Source organism: Lemur catta, chromosome 2 (assembly GCF_020740605.2).
Source record: "Lemur catta isolate mLemCat1 chromosome 2, mLemCat1.pri, whole genome shotgun sequence".
Classification (NCBI taxonomy): Eukaryota; Metazoa; Chordata; class Mammalia; order Primates; family Lemuridae; genus Lemur; species Lemur catta.
This window is the reverse complement of record NC_059129.1, coordinates 127,055,053-127,075,465: the sequence shown is the minus strand read 5'-3', so window position 1 is coordinate 127,075,465 and position 20,413 is coordinate 127,055,053.

Genomic DNA, 20,413 nt, shown 5'->3' with positions numbered 1-20,413 from the left:
GAAGTTCTGGAGGCCTGGACTTGTGACTGGTGTTTGAAGAGGGTAGGGGGGAGTCTTGGTTACTGAGCTGTTAACCTGTGTGATCTGATGCTATCTCCAGGTAGATAGTGTCAGAATTGACTTAGGGAACACGCAGCTGGTGCCCATTGCTGATTGTGGAAAAAATCCTCCACACATTTGGTCACAGAAGTCTTCTGTCTTGATTGTTGTAGGGTGAGAGCAGAGGACAAAAACATTTTGGGTTTTTCCTAAATGCAAGGACACAATGAAAAGGCCATCTACATGCCAAGGAGAGAGGCCTCAAAAGAAACTTACCCTGCACACACCTTGTTCTTGAGTTTCTAGACACTGTAACTGTGAGAAAATAAATTTCTGTTGTTTAAGCCACTCAGTGTGTGATATTTGTTACATCAGTCCTAGCAGACTTGTACATTTGATACTATTATTTTAAATAAGGTAGACCTCTCTAGGATGTGCATTAAAATAAATAACCAAATTTAAAATTATTAGTAATCTTCATTCCTATTTTCAATGATATTTCTGCTTGCAGAGTGTTATTTTATCCTACTTTTGAACTTTTATGTTGTTTTATTTTTAATTTATCATAGTACAAGTCATTTATCACAGCCCAAATAATTCCTTAAGTAAAATATGGAATCTATAATTTTTCTGTATTACTTTTCTAAAGAGATCTTTCTGTCCACTTCTTAAATAGAAGACATCTTTTGTCTAAAATCATTTGGAATTTATATTGAAGTCACCACCATTTTATGTTTGCTGTTTGCTTTTGCTATAAGAATAATTATAAATAAGCTTGTCTTCTTATATCTTGTAATTTAAAGATTATATTAGAATTTATTCACAAATGGAAATTTTTTTCTCATCGGTCTACCTATTAAGGTCTTTCTTCAGTGCAGAAAAAACAATATTTCACAAGGTTGCTCATAAATCATAGCATCTGATTCACATGCAAGTGTTTCTTTTCAAGAACTGTAATCCTCTATGTATTTATATATTGCCACTCTTGCTATGTCTTTCTGTACTTCACTTTTTTTCACAATGTCTTTCTTTTGTCCTTGCCATTTGAGATTTTCATATAACTGACTTAGGCTCAGCGTACCCTTTCAATCCAGTATTTGCTTAATCCTGTTTTTGTGACAATTTTTAAAAATCTCTTTTTGTTGCCTTTTTATTCTTCCCAATAATCTCATTTGCCTTTTTTAAATCTTTCATGGAAGCATCATCTGAATACTAAATATTTCTAATTTTTTGAATCTTATCATTATATATTTTTTGAAATGAAAGGTTTATTTTGGCCTTCTAAGCCTTATTCTCACACTTCTGCTATATTTTTACAAGGCTTCCTATGAGTATTTTTCTCTGTCTTTATAGATGTTTAATTACATGTGGTGAGATTCTTTATTGCGTCTAATAGTCTGACAATATTTTACATCAGAAGATTTTTTAAAAAAATGGAGCAGACAGGATTGACAAACCAGGGTCTATCCAAAACAAGGTCACTGCATTGTGAAGTGACAATTATTTATGTCCTATGAGGAGTTATAAATCTGACAATTGTTTAGTTAGGAGAAGAAAGAAGATGTAGCTGTCTAAATATTGTCAGGGCTGTAATTAGGAAAAATAAGATTATTTTTCTGGACATAGCAAGTGCAGATTGCAGATTTCATCTCAATCTACTGAAAACTGTGTTACAAAAAGATCCAATGTTCTTTGATTTAAATTGCTAAGGGAGTTAGTTCCCTTATGTAGGTATTCAAATATAGCCAAACTGACCTATTGCCAAAGGGCCTTTTGAAACAGATTCCTAATTTTGGTGGGTATTTGATTAGATTGTTTTTTCTAGTATGTGCTTGCATGTGAAAAGCAAAAATTGATCAAAACTTGATTTTGTAATTTATATGGGCTTACTATTTGAAAAGAGAGGCTTTTAAAATTTTATATGCCTTTATTAAAAAACCCACATTTCCAAAATATTGGAGTTTGTTCTTAATGATACAGTTGATGAATGCAAATTGGATTCTACAGTAATTATGCTTTCCAGTCCAATAATCATAAACAGGTTTAACAACTTTCCTTTTGCTGTAGATCAAAGTGAAATATATTTAATTCAGTTATTTAAAAAAAGTATGCACAAAGACCATATTTAAAGGAAAGTAATGTCTAAAAAAATGAAATTTTATTTATTAGGCTGAGGTAGATCTTTTCATATGGTCAAAATGTGTAGCCGTCAAAATATTTATTAGAAGTATCAACTGCACTTTTCCTTGTTTTTCAATCATCTCTTTCTGAAATATGATTTTAAAATTGCTACCTGAATTTCTAATCAAACTTAATATGTTATCCCCTTCTTTAAATTGTAATATTGCCACTGATTTTCCAGGATAAGAAGTCTAATGCTTATTTTAATGACTAATATTTATTTTATTTGTTGAAAGTAAATAAAAATTACACATGTTGATTAATAAATTATTAACAAAGTATAGTTAAACTCTGTATACTGTACTTTCTTCCGATTTAGAAAGTAATCAGATAAGGTATCTCATTTGAGGTTACCCCGTAATTTTACTTCTAGATATACCTCAGAATTATCTTCCTTTCAAGCCAGTACAAAAGTCCTTTTAGTTATTTTAATGAATAAAAAGAAGTTTCCTTCCTTGCTGTAATTCCTACATGTATGTGATTTCAGAAATGACATAGTCGATGCTCTTATTAGCCTAACTGTGCCTGCCTATAATGAAAGCTGCCCACACAATTTTCCACTGAAAATTGCAAAACTTTGATTAAATTGAATTTGAATCTACATCATTCACTTTTGTGGGTAATTAAGGCTACAATTGAACATATGTATGATGTTTTCACTTAGTTTTAAAGATATGTATATTTGTGTCCATTTTTATTTCTTTTTATTCTTTTAAGACTGTGTTAAATTTACAGTGATAGCATAAATGCAAACACAACATGTCGTTCAATTTGATTAGATGTAGTTTCATATACTTTTAAGTAAAACTATTATGTGTTTTATAAGTTATTAAAGTTATTTTGACAGAAAGTATACAGATGGAAGATATTTTAGATTCAGTTATGAATTTACCCCGGGGCCACTTATCCATGAGTCTCAATGCTGTAGCAGAGAAAATGCTGGCATCTGGAGCAGAGCATAACAAATATTCTTGATGAATAAACTGAAATGAGGAAAATAAGCCCCTGATAAACAAACTGAAAGTCATAAACTCCATATACTAATAATCTGCATTTTTTTTCATAGAAATTCTCTGGAGTCATCAATTAATTACAGGTTACATGTTCTTTATGGACAATTAACATATTTAAATGACAAGTGTTAGGGTCCTCAAGAGTTCAGAAGGAGTATAAATTATAAAGGGGGTATGTTATAAAGCTCTTAAAAGAGAGGTTTGTTATATGCAGACATATAACAACCCCGAGGAGTAGAATCTGATGTGGTTGATAGTAAAAACTTGGCACATTGGTTGGGAGGTAGAGGGTGTTGTAAAGAGTCCTAGATATTTCTAGAGCTCCAGATTGTTTCACTAGTGAACTGCTTAAATTTAACAAATAATGTTTATCAAGTTATATTACAGTTCAACATACTATGTTTCTGAATATAGAAACATGTCTAACAAGTTGTAAAATATATCCATGAGAAATAGTTTAAAATATTTGCATAATATGGTGTATGGTTCCTTTACTTTTTAAATTTTCATATGAGAAATATCTCATTTTTCAATAATACTAAGCATGGCAGATGTATATATTTTATCACCTGCAGTTGTAAAATATTCTTGATACTTTCTTTTCCTGGTGCTCAAGAAAATAGGTATCTCTCATAAATATATGTTAGTAATGCAAGTACTTATAAGGTAAAGTAGGTGATTTGCATTCATTATTTCCCCCTAGTTCTTAGGCTACAAAATTATTTTGGCTTTGGGGAGTTCCAGTAATATTCAGGATGTCATACTAATTAAATAAGCCAGAAGATGTCATATAGTTATTATTTTTTGAAATCTGGGCACTTGAGACATCTGTCTTCTAAACAAATTGAGTTTTTGCTTCTAGACCGCTTCACAGATCTTTTGTACACATTTTCAATATATATCAATTTTTGCATTTTTTATGTTAGTACTTTGATAAATGTGTTCTTTCTTTTTGACACCTTTGTTCAGCAAAATTTACATGCTATAAAATTTATCCAGGTTAAGAGGAAACATCAGTGGTTCTAATAAACATACACAGTCATGCACCCTTCACAAAAAAACAGTTTAAGAACACATCCCTCATCCCCAAATTCCTTCATGCCTATTTGCAGTCAGTCACTGCTCCCAACCCTAGCCTCAAACAATTGTGATCCTGTGTGCATGTATGTTTGTGTGTGTATATGTGAATGGTACATTTTTTCTTTTTCTAGAAATTTTACATAAATGGAACTGTACAGCACGTAAACTTTTGTGCCTGGCTTCTTTTTCTTAACATCATTTTTAGAGATTCATCCATGTTTTTTTGTGTGGTGATACATAGTTCAAAATTTCTTGTAAGTACACATATACATCTTATTTTACTCATTTACCAGCACATCGATTGTTACAATTTGGGGCTATTAGGAATGTTATTATGAGCATTCACATATAGGTGTTTATGTGGACATATGTTTTCATTTCTCTTGGATTCCTTGGAGTGACATTGACTGGTTCTATGCTAAGTGTATGTTTTGTTTTAAACAAACACACACACATACACATACTGCCAAATTATTTTCTAATGCCAAATTATTTTCTAATCCCAAATTATTTTCTAAAGTTTCTAGACCATTTTATATTTCCAGTTGCAATGTTTGAGAGATCCAGGTTTTTTATATCCTCCCTGAACCTGGCAAAATCAGTCCTATTTATTTTAGCTATTTTAGTGGGAATGCAGTGGTATCATATTGTGCATTTAATTTCCATTTCCCCAATGACTAATTCTTATGAGAATCTTTTTATGGGCTTATATGCCCTTTAAACATTTTCTTTGGTTATGTGTCTGTGTCAATTGTTTTCTATTTATTTATCAAGTAGTTTGTCACCATTACTTCATATGAATTTTAAATATATTTTCAATATAAGCACTTTATAAGATTTACACTTTTTTCCTTTTTTTATTTTAATAGAATTAGGGTGTATAAGTTGAATTGCATTACATGTACATATTGTACAGTGGTGAATGGAATCTGGGGAGATTTATATTTTGAAAACATTTTTATTTCTTTTCTCTGATTATTTTATTGACTAGACACTCCAGACCAATGGTGAATAGCAATGTGGGAGCAGATTTCCTTACCTTGTTCCTACTTTTAGCTTTTTAGTAGTTGCCCTAAACTTTATAATATACATTTCTAACTTATCATAACCTATTTTAGTTAGTATTTACTGGTTAAAATATCAAAACTTATCAACAGGATAACTCCACTTCTTTGTCCATTTCTTTCTGCTAGCCTCTTTTTGCTTTAAATAGTCATATAATTTTTAAGAAATCAAGAACAAAACAAAACAATATATGGCAATATTTTCTAATTACCCTTACATTTACTACTTGCAATGTCCTTTATTTCTTCCTGCCCAGCTGAGTTACAATCTAGTGTCATTTCCTTTCAGCCTGAAGGGATTTCTTCAGTATTTCTTATAGAACAGGTCTCTGTTTACCTTTTATTTTTTAAATTTAAAATTGTCTTTATTTCTTTATTTTACTTTTTTTTTTTTTTTGAGACAAAATCTTGCTCTGTTGCCTGGGTTAGAGTGCCGTGGCATCAGCCTAGCTCACAGCAACCTCAAACTCCTGGGCTCAAGCAATCCTTCTGCCTCAGCCTCCTGAGTAGCTGGGACCACAGGCATGAGCCACCATGCTTGGCTAATTTTTTCTATATATTTTTAGTTGTCCGACTAATTTCTATTTTTAGTAAAGACGGGGTCTCACTCTTCCTCAGGCTGGTCTCGAACTCCTGATCTCAAGTGATCCTCCTGCCTTGGCCTCCCAGAGTGCTAGGATTACAGGCATGAGCCACTGCACCCAGCCTTTTACCATGTTTTTTAAAAGCCAAGTTTGCTGGCTATACAATTCTTGGTTGACAGTTGGTGTTGTGTGTGTTTCACTTTCTACTTGTCATCCCATTATATTGTGTATGTGCACCTGTCTGTGTTTCACTTTGAACTTGTCATTTGACTACCTCCTGTTCTCTATTGTTTCTGATGACAAATCAACCATTAACAAATTGTTGTTCTCTGTATGTGTGGTGTCATTTTTCTCTTGGTGTTTGCTACTTTTAAGATTTTCTTTTTGGTTTTGGCTTTCAAAAATTTGATTATGGTATTTCCATATTTAATCTTCTTTGTTTTGGTCTTTCATGGCTTTTATTGAGCAAATTAAATTATTAAATTAAACTTTTCATCCAAATTTTGTTTTTTTTCATCCATTATTTTTTCCAATTTTTTTCTACTTCTTTTTTTCTTTCTCTTTATTTCTGGAAATGTTATCCATATATGGGAATGCATGATATTGGTCCACAGTTCTCTGAGGCTCCATTCATGCTTCTCACAACTTTTGTTTCTCTTCAATTTTGGACTAAGTAATTACAACTAATGTGTCTTCAAATTCAATTGTTCTTTATTCTGCCATCTGCAAAATGCCATTTAACATATTTAATAACATTTGCATTTCAGTTATTCTACATTTCACCTCCAGATTATCATTTCATCATTCTAGTATATTTCCGATAGTTTTAAAAACATTTTCATTTAATCATTTAGAGATATTTAAATTAGTTCCTTTGAAGTATTTATCTGCTTAGTCCAATCCATGTGCCCACATTGAATCACTTTCTATTGGATGCTTTTTTTTATCTAGTTGATTATAGGTAACATTTTCATAATTTTTTTACTAATCATTTTTGGTTGAAAATTGTATATCATAGGTTATACTTTGAAGCAACTCTTCCTTCTTCATCATTTTAAAAAAGTTATTGCCTGGACTCAAACAGCAGAGGAAGGCCACAAACTTTCACCATTCCTGCTTGATGAAGTAACAGCTTTTCCACAAAATGTTTCTAAATGTGTGGATTTTTTTTTTTAATTGTCAGTGCTCTGAAAAACCTTTTTTGAACAATTTGGTCCAGTTCTATATTTTCTGCACAGGAGAATTGTCCAGGCATATTTATGCCACAATTAGAAGACCTAGCTCCCTAAATAAGGTTTTTAATCATTGAAAATATTTTGAAGAGAATCACAATGTATTTTCACTTATAGATCTTCTGGGATAAAGTAATGTGCTCACAGATACTAAATAATATTGAATTACCAAAACACTAAAGATTTCATACCTTAGTCTTTTCTTGCATAATTTTATACCAAAAGAACATTTGTAACACTAATAATGGAGTTTCAGGTTGCCCTCTAAATAGTATTTCAAAATTCTTTCATTCAGACTGTGAAATCTTTGTTTCAATAGTTCTCCTCTCAAATTATCTAAATTTTTAAACTAATTTTTATAATAATGAGATATGACAACATATCTCTATCTTTCTGTAATACTGTACAAAAATCTTTATTATTTTAACATAAGAATGTATCTTCACATCTATAATTTATCTTAGAGATTCCTTGATTTGTTAGTTCTGTCCTGCATGGTATCTGGAGATAGTATTTTTTTCCCACCATGTATTTTATAGACAGAAACATATAAATTAATCTCTTTCTTAAGTATTCTGAGAAGTTTCCACAATTGGTCTCAATATTTCACTGCTTGACAACCAGTAGTTCCCTTAGATCTTTAATAAATCTCTCAAATGCCAGGTTTATTTCTTTTTGCCATAATATTAATAAGTATGGTTAGGTAATTTCCATCTTTGAATCAGAGTTGATGTAAAATTTTATTTTGCTTTATTTTGGTAAGGAATTAGTTCCCTGGAGTATTTCTTAGGCCCAAATTGATCAATAATTCAAATTAAGTTGTTTTATAACAGTGTTTTTAAAACATTAGATAATGCAAGGAATATTTGAAAATATGTTTTAAAGAGGGTACAGTACTTGTGTTAAAGTTAAAATTGCCCTTGTTTCTCCTACAAAAGGATCTTTTGAAATAACTTGCATCCTCAAACTTGCAAAAACTTCTGTTGTAGCCAAACCTAACAGGGAATCATTCAGGGCCTTCCAGGAAATGTGGTTTGAGCATAGCTAAGTTGACGGTATAGAGCCACCTCCCCTGGATCCCTTTCTCTAGAACTTAGTTAACACATAATCAGCTTGTTATATGTGGCATTTCTTGGGGTTGTGTATATTCAGCTAATATTGTCTCCAAGAAATGGTTTGATGCTATGTTTCAGCTGTGATTAGATCGCATCCCCAAGGAATTTGACCATATTTTTCTTTCACTAGCCTGGAGAGTAGAATAGTTATAATCACAGTAGAAATCTATGAGACATTAAGAACTTAATCCTAGAGAACTAAAAGCAATCTGGGACCTCAGGGTTATCTAAAGATAGAATCTCAGGGAAAACATTATGCTTTCACTGTTACAGAAGCTAGTTATTCAGATAACTTTATATTTTTCTATATTAACTTTATTTGAAGATTAATATAAATATTAACTTATAATTCACTTCAAGCTTAGAAATAAATTGAAAATAAGACTTCTCCTTCAAATCTATCTAAACAAGCCATTCCTTATTCTAACTTGTTATTCCCAAATTGGTAGTGACAGACCAGTTTTAATTAATGGTACTTCTCAACAGATCTTCAAACCTAGATGGACATCACTTTACAAGATAGTTCAGTCTCAATATCCTGTAGAAATCTCAGACTGAAAATATAAAACATTTTCTTCCTGAAGAGTTCAAGACTAAGCCTTCAAACCAGCAACACATTCTCAAATTCTCATTTACAATCTATTATCTCCATTGAATTCAGAATTATCTGTCTAGAGCTCAAAGATGAGTATCCTTAGTAACATCAAGCTGGTCACAATTTTTTGTACATCATGTATTTTGTGTCCTCATTCTTTTATATTACTATTATCTATACATCCCTTGTGCACTAGAAAACATCTCCTCTAATTCAAGATGTAGTTCAAATGTTACTTCTCCTGAAATACTATATTATTGATACTCTTTCATTTTGCAGGGAAAGGATATTCTCACATCATTTCAGCAATGTTAGTTTATGGTAAATTTATATGGAAAGTTCAGGCATCATTTATTTAGCTACATAGCTAAATAAACCTAAATCTTACTGCTTATACGTAGAAGGTGCATGATCAATGAATGGAATTGTTAGCTGTTTTATAACTATATTTTTATATTTTTTAATATATCAATTTCTGTAAGTCCCATTCTAGATAAACCCAGGGTAGTTCATATACCCAAATAAAATTAGAGAATAGTACTTTATTCTTAAGTAATATATGCTCTAGGACACTGGAGGGATGAGATATTCACAATTCATGCATTCTCCCCCATATTTATGTACTCATCCAGTAGTTATTTCTTATATTTCTTCTGGATGTGCTTAAGGATAAAAAAAGATATTCTGAAAGAAACAAGGAAAATGCAATATGAAAAGACTATCAAAACACAACTGAGCTATGAACATATGTAAAATAAGTATCCTAAACCCTGATTTAACTGTCTTGAATGATATATTGGTTAGGGTTTGAACAGGGGAGTATACCAGTAGGAGTAATATGAAAGAGTGGTTTACTGTAGAAATGGAATTACAAAACTGTGGAAGCTGTTGAAGAATTCTAGAGACTTGCATTACTGTGTCTGATGGTAAATCTAAAATTACTGTAGGTCAGGACAGCTGACAAGCAGAAAAATGTTTGACCTGAAGATGGAGGAAAGTAAAGACAATGTAGAACTGAGAAGGACAAACTGAAGCCCTGAACTTATGTAAAATAACTGACTCAGTTGGACTATGTGTGTATGTCTTTAACTGCTTTCAACCTTAAGGATGCTGGTTCTGACAGAAGTTGTTAACACCTATCCCCACTGGGCTGCATGGGTGCCTGACCCATGACTGGAGAAGCTGATGCAGGAGAGTTTGGAGTATCTAGAGTAGCTACAGACCTAGAGGGTGACTTAATATATTGACCACCTATGTAAACTCTAGTGATGCACAGAGCATTATGAGAACCTTCAAAATGAAGTGTCTCATGCTTCTTTTGCATCTTCGAACTTGCAAAAATTTCTATTGTAGCAAACCCTAGCACAGAATCACCCACAGGCTTCTGGGAAATGTGGTTTGGGCATAGCTAAGTTGACAGTATAGAGCCACCTCTCCTGGATCCCTTTCTCTAGAACTTAGTTAAAACATAATCAGCTTATTATATGTGGCACTTCTTAGTTTTGCTATTGTTTAAATTGTTCAGGAAATATTTCCAAACAAATAGGGCTGTGAAAAGTGGGGGTTTTAAAAACAGATTTTTTTTTATATTTATTTATTTTTATTTCAGAGTATTACAGGGTTACAAATGCTTTGGTTACATAAATCGCCTCTGCACCACCTTAATCAGAGCTATAAGTATGCTCATCCCCCAGACAATGTGTACCACATCCTTAGGTATGAATTTACCCAACCCCTCTTCCCCCCACCTGCCTGACACCCTACGAATGTTACTTCTCATACGTGTACATTAGTGTTGATAGATTAGATTTGATGGTGAGTACATGTGGTGTTTGTTTTTCCATTCTTGTGATACTACACTTAGAAGAATGGGCTCCAGCTCCATCAAGGATAATACCATAGGTAGTTCACCAATTTTTTATGGCTAAGTAGTACTTCATGGTATACATATACCACATTTAATTAATCCACTCATATATTGACAGGCAGTTGGGTTGTTTCCACATTTTTGCAATTGTAAATTGTGCTGCTAGAAACATTCAAGTACAGATTTCTTTTTTATAGAATGTCTTTTTTTCCTTCGGGTAGATACCCAGTAGTGGGATTGCTGGATCAAATGGTAGTTCTACTTTTAGTTATTTGAGGTATCTTCATTCTACTTTCCATAGAGGTTGTACTAATTTTCAGTCCCACCAGCAGTATATGAGTGTTCCTAGCTCTCTGCATCCATGCCAACATTTGTTGTTTTGGGACTTTCTGATAAAAGCCATTCTCACTGGGGATAAATGATATCTCATTGTGTTTTTGATTTGCATTTCCCTGATAATTAAAGATGTTGATCATTTTTTCATATGTTTCTTGGCCATGAATCTATCTTCTTTTGAAAAGTTTATGTTTATGTTCTTTGCCCACTTTTCAATAGGGTTGTTTGGTTTTTCTTGCTGATTTTCCTGAGTTCTATATAGATTCTAGTGATCAGCCTTTTATAGGATGTGTAGCATGCAAATATTTTCTCCCATTCTGTAGGTTCTCTATTCACTGTAATGATAGTTTTCTTGGGTGTGCAGAAGCTTTTTTAATTTAATAAAGTCCCATTTATTTATTTTTGTTGTTGCTGTGATTGCTTTTGGGTTCTTCCTCATAAATTCTTTGCCTATGCTGATGTCTGTAAGAGTTTTTCTAACATTTTCTTCTAGGATTCTTATGGTTTCATGCCTTGTGTTTAAGTCTGTTATCCACTGTGAGTTGATTTTTGTGAGAGGTGAGAGGTGGGGATCCTGCTTCAGTCTTCTACATGTGGTTATCCAATTTTCCCAGCACCATTGAATTATAATTTCTCTGCTAGTCATCTTATTTTAACACAATAAAAATAAAGGGCCTTATCTCATATCAGCATTTCAATATTTTTCTTATCTATCAATTTCTCTGTCTAGTAGGACTCTTACATAATGTAGACATACTGAGCAGTTTAACTTTATAAAAGTAAGTACCTGTTCATAATTACATGATGATTTTGAGTACATCCAGAGTTTAATTAGTGTTTAGTGTCACTTTGAAATGTGACATTACATTTCATGCTAATGTTTTCTAATGCCAAATATACAAAGGCACCATTTATATTTATGTGGCCAAATCAGTAGAAAAAATACTGTATTATTTATGAATAGAACAGAGTATAATCTGATAATGACTTTCTCCTACAAATTACTGGCATAAAATATAATTTTGTGTAGAAAAATAATCTAGCTGTATAATGTTTTGTTCCCATTCCAGGAGTACTTTATTTTATTATCATTTTAAGTAAATTAATAAGTTTTATTATTTATGGTTGTATTTGTTGTAAAGTCAACTCATGAAATGAAATATCTCTCAATATTATAAATTACTAACAGCCTTTTATAATCAGAGAGATCAGTTAATTGGCATATTTATTTCCACTTGGGTATAATAATTAAGATAATTTTCACTTATTAAAACAAGACATTTTGTAAGAGTGTGAAATCTACTGATTATTTCTGAAAATAAAATCAAAATTTTAATTCCTATCATAGCCTGAAGAAACAACAATAATAAAAACAAACTCTGAATCTTTCCCTAAGTTTACTTGTTTGATACAGTAATTTTAAACTGGCCATAGAACATAATTTCAAGTGCTCCTCTAATTATAAAAATACCAAAAATTCAGATAATTATTGAAGGTAAAAATCTCAATTTCATAATCAATGATTACTTATATATATATGTATGTACATAGGTATATTATATGTTTGCTTCCATCATATATAATGTGCATATTCTTTTTTTTCTACTACAAGGGTAGAATACTAGAGTAGTTTGGCAGATTATATTTTTAAAAGATAGTTAAAACAATATCTCCCATTATACATTCTCTTCTTTTAACCCACTTTTCTCATTAGACACTCTTCTCATTGTGCAGTGGAGTCTGTTTCTTACTCATGAATCAGCGTTGCTTTATGGATATTGCAAAAGTGGTGGTATGTGACTTTTAAAGCTGGATCATTGAAGACAAACTAGTTTCCATTTGATTCTACTGAGACAGCTTTTCTTGGAATTGAATCACCATGTCTTGTGTAAGTCCAAGTAGATTGTGGAAAGGTTCACATGAAGAGAAAATGAGACCTCTCTCCCTTCCCCCATCTCACTTCCCAACACTCTCTCTCCCTCTCTCTCTCCGTCTCTCTCTCTCTCTCTCTCTCTCTCTCCCTGGCTCTAGCTGAATTCCCAGGATATAGTCAGTACCAATTTACCAGCTATGTGAGTGAATCATCTTGAAAGTGGATAATCTGGTCCCCTGTCAAACTGCCTCAGATGAAGCCATATGGAAAGAGATAAAACATTCTTACCAAGTCCAAATTCAGATTTCTCAACATAATAAGTGACTATTTTATGTCATACAATTATATCATAAAAGGTAACTGAGTTTCCACCTGGTGCACTTGGAATACTTGCCTTTGGAGCCCTCAGTGCCATGTGAGAAAATCCAAGGCTACTGTCCTGTCAGAATGCTCAGACCACATAGAAGACCATGGGTAGCTGATAGATCATCAGCTGGTTGACCATTCCAGCTGAGTGAGATCACCAGAGATGGCCATCAACCATCAACTACCAGGCATGTGAATAAGGAAGTCTCCAGAAGCTGGCCATTCACTGCCAATCTGTGACTCCTTCCTGCTTAGTGTCACATAACAAGGAGCAGAGAAAAGCTATACACACTGTGCCCATTCTGACTGATGTCTCACAGAGTCTGTGAGCATGATAAAATAGATGTTTTAAGGCATTAAGTTTTGGGGTAATTTTTAAAATGTAAGTAGATAGCCAGAATAGATCATAGTACCAGGAATGGGATGCTCCCTTTACAAAACCTAACATACATTGCAATGGTGTTGGTATTTGTCAGTGGCAGGAACTGTGTGGGAATTGAGAAGACCATCAGGAAACTTGTGAAGGACATCAAGGAGAGTGTTAACAAAAGCTTAAAGAATCTGGAGAGACTGTAGGTGGGCTTAAAGGAAACTGAAGAAAATGTTATTGGAAGCTAGAGGAAAGGACACTTTATATGCGAGACAGAAAATATTAAACTGACAACTATGGTAACGTAGAAAATGGGGGCTATGTTAATGAACTTGATGATCTAGCTAAGGAGATGTCCACATAAAGTTTTGAGTGTGCAGTCTGTCATCTTTTAGCTGCCAAATATAAAATTAGAGAGAAAAAAATTAGTGTAAATATAAATGATCCTAGATTTGCTGAGTTTGTAAATAAAACAGTTTCTCATTCCTTACCTCCCCTTGAAGAAGATTCATAAAGTAAGAAATAGCCGTAGGTTAGATCAACTCCAGTTTACTGTCAAAAAAATGTCTCATGGTAGAGATATAACTAAGGGCGTAAACTTAAAACCATTTGTTAAGATCTCAAAAAGGCCTCAAACTCTTTAATACCACAAAAAAGGCCTCAAAGGACCCAAATGGCGTATTCCATGGCCACATATATTTAAAAAAAAATAGAGATCTAAGGATTTTAAAAGGCTTTATGCCATAGTAGACTCAAAGGGGGCACTCAGGAAAAAGTTTTTGTGGATATGGCTTTTGTTTACTAGATTAGATTATAAATTGATACCCAGAAAGCCTACAAGTTTTTAAAAGAAATTATACGATATTGAACCGAAAGTTGGAGAGGAAGTATAAAATAAATGGAGCCATTCACACTCTTTTAAAGGATACAGGAAGAAAGCAGGTAGAGAAAAATAGTTGCAAACACAGGCCATTTTAATGGAAAAAAAAGGATGCCTCAGAGAGCAAAACTAAGAACTTGGAGTGTGTAGCCTAAACTCACCTTGAACTCTCAGGCAGAAGGATTTTGTCCTAAACAATAAACTGGCAACATGTGCATGGCTGGCTTCTGAAAATTCTATGGACCAATTACTGTTGAGCAAATCCTCTTTTAGAATGGGAGTGTCTACATCAGCTATTTTGTGCCTGTCCTGTCATTGCATGCTTCCTAGGGGTGGTGGTTGGGGGACTGATAACTTGTTTCTTTAGTTCATATGATGTCAGATTGAGAAAAATTGTATTCAAGGAGCTCTAAACAAGGTATGAAACCTGAGGAGTTCCACCTATAGTTGAACCTGATTTACCTGATGAGATCTTGGATTTTGATGAACTGATGTCATAATAGGATAAGCTTTAGGAGTTTAGGGGTCAAGTACCACTATATTTTGTATAAGGAAGGAAAATGAATTGTTCTAGTTAGCAGGCAGACTAGCAGATTATATTCTCCAACGATGACCACAATATCTCCAACACTGTAAGTTCTCCTTATGAAGTGATTTGACACCCCTCCAATTGAAAGTTGGGGTCTATATTCCTTTCCTTCAAATTTAGTCAAGCTTGTTAGTATGACAATAGTAAGACTATGTTACATCCAAGGGTAGGTCAGAAAGGCAATATGGCTCCCCTGTGATTATCTTGGAACACTTGCATTTATAGCTTTGAGCAACCATGTAATATGTTGGAGGCTGCTACTCTGTGAAGAAGCCTAGGTAATATGAACAGGTTGTGTGTAGGTGTTCTAGCCAACAACAGTAGGTGAGGCTGTCACCCTTTGTATCATTAAATTTAATTGATTTGCATTTATAATAATTACTATTAAGATTTATGTCTCATTTTATATGTAGTGCATTTATTATTTTCTCATTTTAAGAAAGTATACAGTTTTCTTTTGCTGATCTAAAAAATGTCTGTTTTTAATTCTGTGGTTATTTATAACTTACTAAAACTTTACTTAAGTTTGGATTCCCTTGCGATTTTTCAGTCATTCATTTCTATATTTTTCTCTTGAATCAAGGTAGACACTACTTTAAGATTCTCTTTAGTCCCTGTTACCCCTCTATCTCACAATGCTAATATCTATTGTGGTTTTATTCTACAATAACATGGATATAGTTTTCATTTTTTTCCAATTTTATTCTTGCTGTTTCCAGATGACAATAATCTTTGTTAAATTGTTGACTCACCCTTATTTCACATTTCCTTTAGCACATCTCTTAATTAATTTTTATCCATTCAGTAGGATCTCCTCCAATAAGTACTTTGTGTATAATATTAATAAAATTCTTGAGGTACTTTTAATTACATCTTTGTTTTATATCTCAGTTTAATTTGCCATAAAATAGAAGTATCATATAGTTCTTTATCTTCTATTCTTTGAAAATATTACTTCAATGTCTTCTTGCCCTTAATGTTGTTTAAAATTCTAATATTGATTTAATCAGCATTGTTTTCATTATTTTGTAAAATTTTAGTTTCACTATTATGTGTCTCATTGTGGCTTTTTAAAAGTTCCTGTCTTTATTTTATGAGAATTTCCAATATCATATATTTTATTTTTTTAATATTTGGATGTGTTGTAGCTTTACTGCTTCAAATATTTCTTCTGCTCCATATATATATTTGAACTCCTTCTAGGACTCTTATTTCAGCCAGTTACATGTCTGGTTCTATTCAATAGACACCATAAATTCTTATCCTTTCCATATTTTTTATTATTTTCTGATTTCTCAAAGAGTTTTTAAACTTAATCTGCCAGTTCAATAAGATAGCACTTTTGGCTCTTTTATTCTGTTACAAGATCCTTCTTGTGGTCTTTATTTCCAGTAGAAGTATTTTATTTTTATAAAAACTATTTCCCTGTGGTGGTTCTTTATAATTTTATCATCTTATTTTATATTACCAGTAATTTTTATAGTAGTTTTGCTCCCTTTTTCAAATATTTATTTTTCTTTATATCATAACCATTTATAATCTCTAACTGATTATCAACCACTAGAGTAGGAAATAACATCCAGAAATAGGGGCTTAAGCCACAAACTTTGGCTTGTCTTATGAATTTAATACTGGTCAAAAATAGTCAAGAACATACAATCAACTGTTCTGAGAATTTTCTACATCCACATTTTCTACCACTTTCCAAAAAGTGAACTAACTACTCATCAACAAGATTATGTATATGAAGTGAATTTCTCCATTGTCTGTTATTCCTCTAGCCCTTGAAAAATGGAGGGAACAGGGAAATAACAAGAGCTTGGTGGTCAGGAAGCTTATTTTGATTATGTTGTATGCTTCTCCCCAGAGCTCTAGTAGTATCCTGGTTCTCCTCTATGTGAGGGCCAATTTACACTAAACAGTGCTAAGTACTAGTAAAATATATTTCCTCTTTGCTTATCCAGTCTATTGTTTACATAAAAAAATGCATATTTTAAATAATATATTTAAGCAGTTGCTTTTATACTCTTGATTGGATTATTTTTCTCTTTAGACTTAAAGAGCAATATGCTTAAAAAGGAAAAAAAAATGAGAAAACTAAGCTCCAAGATTTTGTATTTATATAATTATGTTTTACTCTAGATAAATTCATCCTTTTCTTGCTGGAAATTACTCTTTTTTAAACAATTTTTAAAAATTTTAGTATCTCTTTTGGTTTTGTAATCACAAATTTTTTGATACTCCTCTTTTTAAGAGGTGGAGCCTGACTCTCCAACCCTCTTTGTATGGGCAAAACTCAATGACTCTGTTGTAACAAATAGAATGAATTTGTAGCAAAAGTGTATGCTTTAAAGACGAGATCATAAAAGGCATTGTGTTTTTCTTCTTGCTCTCTCTATCTTTTGGACTGCTCACTCAGGGGAAGCAAACTGTCAGGTTGTGAGGATACTCCAGCAGCCCATGAAGATATCCACACTGTGAAGAACTGAGTACTTTTGCTAACAGTCATATGGTAAGTGATCTTAGAAATACATCTTCCAGCCCCAGGCAAGCCTTCAAATGACTGTTGCCCTGGCTGAAGCCATGACTGTAACCGCTTGAGGGATCCTGAACCTGACCCACCTGGTGAAGTTGCTCTTTAATTCCTGACCAACACAAACTCTGGGATAATAAATGTTTGCTGCTTTAAGCCACTCAATTTTGAGGCAGTAAATTTGGGGCACTAAATTTGTTAGGCAGCAATAGATAACTAATACAGCATCTTGACACTTATGAAATTAGCTTTAATTTATTAATATATTTAGAATGTCTGTTATTTCTCATTGTTTTTTGAATTAAGAATAATGATAAGGTTATGGTTAGTTTGTAAGAAACTGCCAAACTGTCTCTCAAAATGGCTGTACCATGTTGCATTCCCATTGAAAAATGAGAGTTCTTGTTGTTCCATGTTCTCCCTAGCATTTGGTTTCATTGTTTTGTATTTTGGCCATTCTGATAGATGTACAGTGGTATCTTATTGTTATTTTAATTAGCAATTCTCTAATGAGATAGGATGTTGAACATCTGTTCATACACTTATCTGCCATATGTAATCACTTTTGTTTAGGTGTCTATTAAGATTTTTGGTCCATTTAAAAAACCTGGTTGTTCATTTCTAATTGTTGAATTTTAAGAGTCCTTTATATATCTTGGATAAAATTCCTTTTCCAGTATGTCTTTTTATTTTCCCCTAGTCTTGGCTTGTTTTCTCATTCTCTTGATAGTGTTTTTCACAGAGGAGAAGTTCTTAATTTTTAATCAAATCCAGTTTATTATTTCTTTCATATTTGGTATTGTATTAGAAAAATCATCATCATACCCAATGTTATTTAGATTCTCTGCTCTGTTATCTTCCAAGAGTTTTATAGTTTTGTATTTTACATATAAGTCTATGATCCATTTTAAGTTATTTTTTCTGAAGAGTGCATATTATATGTCTATATTCATTTTTATTGCATGTCAATGTCTTTTGTTAAAAATATTCTCTTTTCTACATTATATTGCCTTTGTTTAGTATACTTTTTAAAATCAATTTTATTTAGGTATAGTTTATATATCATGAATTTCATCAATTTTGAGTGTAAGATTAGATGAGTTTTGATAAATTATTATAGCAGGTGTATAACATCATAATCATAAAAGAGAATATTATCTTTGTCACCTGAAATATTTCACTGGAGCCTCTTTGTAGTCAAAGGGAATGATCTCCCTTAACCCTGGTCTATGGCAAGCAGTGACTTGATTTCTGTCACATATCTATTTATCTTTTAGCAAATTTCATATAAAAGAAACCATACATATTATCTTATATGTGTCTCTTCCCTTAGAATTATTCTTTAGAGATTCCCTTAAATTGAGTGAATTGATTATTGTCTGGGGCTTCAACATTTGAGGGCAAATCTTTCTGTGAACATACACTATTTTCATTTTCTTCTGTAAATATTAATAACTAGGGTGGGATTTTTCTGAGTCTCATGATAAAGAAATGTGTAACTGTATGAAAAATTTTAAAAGGAACTTCCCAAATTACCACTTTGCATTCTCATTAACAATGTATGAGAGTTCCAGTGACACTTCATTCTTACCTATGCTTGATAGTTTTAGACTTTAATTTTAGCCATTCTGCAAGGTGCATAGACTTCTCACTGTGGTTTTCATTTGTATGTCCCTATGTATGAGCATTTTTTTAATTTGCTTATTTTCTATAGTAATTTTTCCATTAAAATCTTTACCCATTTTCACTACTTATTAATGAGAGTTATTATTTGAAGAGTTTTTTATACATATTTTGAATAGAAATCCTTTACCAGACATGATTTGCAAGTATTTCCTTGCATCTGTGACATGATTTTGCATTGTCTTCACAGTGTCTTTTGAAGAGCAGAAGTTTAATTTTGATGATGTCCAAATTTGGCATTCTATGTAAAGAATATTTGCATAAACTAAGGGCAATTTTCTCTCCTTTCTTCCCACATTTATTTCTATGAGTAGGTACATTCATAGTTTGAGTTTTGCGTTCCTACATTCATTTCTATGATGCATTTTGTGTTCATTTTTGTCTACAGTGTGAGTTATGAGGTGAGATTCATTATTTAGATACAGATGTCTAATGAATCACTTTCTTTTTCTGTAAATACTATACTTTTCTTAATTTCTTGGCACTTTTGTGAGAAATAACTTGACCCTATATGTCTCATTCTAGATACTATATTCTGTTCTCATTTATCTATATGAGTACCCTTATTCCAAACCACAGCAGATTACTTAAACAATATAAATTATTTCTTAACCATTAACCATTAATATTTAAGGCAATAGTGCTATACTTTGTAAAGCAAACCAACAATCAATTTTTTAAAAAGAAACTGGACTAGTAAATACAATAAAGTTATGTAATGCTTATTAGGAATCATTTAGAGAACTGTTGGGGACTTTTTGTCCTTTAAATATAGAGGGAGATAAAAAATCCCTTAGCAGTTTTTAATTACTAAAAGCATAATCATGAAAGAACAAATGTTTTACTCTTTTGTATTTCCTTCAATGAAGGTATAGAATATAAAACCTAAATATAATGACTACCCTGGCTCACTGTGAATGATCTATATTAGAAATAAAAATAATTATCTGATTTTACAACCTCTTAAAAATCTTAGTCATACTTCTCAGAAATAATCTATAATAAAAGTCATT